This window comes from Anomaloglossus baeobatrachus, chromosome 1 (genome assembly GCF_048569485.1).
Source record: "Anomaloglossus baeobatrachus isolate aAnoBae1 chromosome 1, aAnoBae1.hap1, whole genome shotgun sequence".
Taxonomy (NCBI): Eukaryota; Metazoa; Chordata; class Amphibia; order Anura; family Aromobatidae; genus Anomaloglossus; species Anomaloglossus baeobatrachus.
Genome location: NC_134353.1, coordinates 252675717 through 252677799, shown reverse-complemented (window position 1 = coordinate 252677799; position 2083 = coordinate 252675717). Strand labels below are relative to the sequence as shown.

The 2083-nt window shown below is 53.8% G+C and overlaps 1 long non-coding RNA gene across 1 annotated transcript in view; it reads left to right on the top strand.

Moving 5' to 3' along the window:
- Positions 1-1099: 1099 nt before the first annotated feature.
- The window catches only part of LOC142291640 (uncharacterized), a 9353-nt gene continuing 8369 nt past the window's right edge, over positions 1100-2083 (top strand). Inside the window, exon 1 of the long non-coding RNA XR_012750519.1 lies at positions 1100-1506. This is a non-coding gene — a long non-coding RNA (uncharacterized LOC142291640). The remainder of the gene's footprint in view (positions 1507-2083) is intronic.

Sequence of the window (2083 nt, the reverse complement as noted above, 5' to 3'; positions counted from 1 at the left end):
TGTGCCTTTGTTCTCTGTTCTCAGCCTGTCACTCCGTGTGCCTGTTTTCTGCGTTTTTTGCTTGTTATCCCATGTGCCATAGTTGGTATCTGCTTGTATTCTGTATTTTTTGCTTGTTATCCCATAGTTCTATGTTATCAGCATGTCACTCCTCCTTTCCTTGTCACTAATCCGTTCTGCCTCTATTCTCTGTTCTCAGCCTATCTCTCCTTGTGCTTGTTTTGCATTATTTGCTTGTTATCCCATGTGCCTTTGTTCTCTGTTATCAGCCTGTCACTCCTCTTGGCTGTGCTCCTTGTCATTAATCCCTTCTGCTTGTATTCTCTGTTATCAGCCTATCACTCCATGTGCCTGTGTTCTGTGTTATTTGCTTGTTATCCCATGTACTTTTGTTCTGTTATCAGCCTATCACTCCTTGTCCTGTTTTCTGTAATATTTGCTTGTTATCCCATGTGCCTTTGTTCTCTGTTATCAGCCTGTCACTCCTCTTGGCTGTGCTCCTTGTCATTAATCCCTTCTGCTTGTATTCTCTGTTATCAGCCTATCACTCCATGTGCCTGTGTTCTGTGTTATTTGCTTGTTATCCCATGTGCCTTTGTTCTCTGTTATCAGCCTGTCACTCCTCTTCGCTGTGCTCCTTGTCATTAATCCCTTCTGCTTGTATTCTCTGTTATCAGCCTATCACTCCATGTGCCTGTGTTCTGTGTTATTTGCTTGTTATCCCATGTACTTTTGTTCTGTTATCAGCCCATCACTCCTTGTCCTGTTTTCTGTAATATTTGCTTGTTATCCCATGTGCCTTTGTTCTCTATCAGCCTATCACTTCTTGTTTTTTCTGTTATTTGCTTGTTCCCCTGTGCCTGTTACTGGTTCTCCTGTCACTCCCTGTGTCTCTGTTCGGTGCTTCTAATCCCTGTGCTCCGTGTTCTCTGTTATCAGCTCCCTGTGCTCCTTATGAATGTGTTCTCTGTTATCAGCTCCCTGTGCTCCCTGTTCTTATCGGCCTGTTCCTTGCTGGTTCCTCCCTCACTTGTGAAACCCATGTGCCTGGTTGCTGTTATCTAGTCTGCTCCTCTCAGTCAGGTGCAGACAGTGAGCAGAGCTCATACTGTTAGAGGCAGAGCCGCTGTGTCTCAGCTGCTGCTGCTGCAGCTCTTGTGAAAAAATGGCGGAAAGCTCAAAGACGCTGAGCCACGAGACGGTTATAGCTGGGTAGAGGCTAGATCGGAGTTGATTTTTTGAGGTGGGAGGAGTGATTTCATGAAATCATGATGTCACCGGAAAAGGCGGGGCCTCCTCAGTGCCGTGCAGATCTGTGGGCGGGAAGCGGCAGTGCTTGGGCTTCTCTGTGCAGAGCGGAGGATCCTGACCCTGAGGTGGAGAAGAGTCAGCGTTTCCTCATTAGTTATAGCTCTGGGGTCTCAGCCTGGATGTTGGGGGGCACAGAGCAGTGTCTCCTGTCTGTGTTGGGGGCTGCAGCTCGTGTATGTCTCAGGCTTCAATAAGGTAAGTGTCTTATGGGGGGTTACACGGAGCAGGGGATGATACTGTACGTTTGGGGGGGCTTGCACTGGCCGGGGTGCGACGCTGCACGTTAGGGGGGGGGATGGCACTGGCCGGGGGGCGACGCTGCACGTTTGGGGGGATGGCACTGGCCGGGTTGGTGACGCTGCACGTTTGGGGGGGCTCGCACTGGCCGGGGGGCGATGCTGCACGTTTGGGGGGGCTCGCACTGGCCGGGGGGCGATGCTGCACGTTTGGGGGGGCTCGCACTGGGCAGGGGGCGACGCTGCACGTTTTGGGGGGGATCGCACTGGGCAGGGGGATGATGCTGCACATTTGGGGGGGCTCGCACTGGCCGGGGGGCGATGCTGCACGTTTGGGGGGAGCTCGCACTGGCCTGGGGGCGACGCTGCACGTTTGGGGGGGCTCGCACTGGCCGCGGTGCGACGCTGCACGTTTGGGGGGATGGCACTGGCCGGGTTGGTGACGCTGCACGTTGGGGGGCTCGCACTGGCCGGGGGGCGACGCTGCACGTTTGGGGGGGCACGCACTGGCCGGGGGGGCGACGCTGCACGTTTGG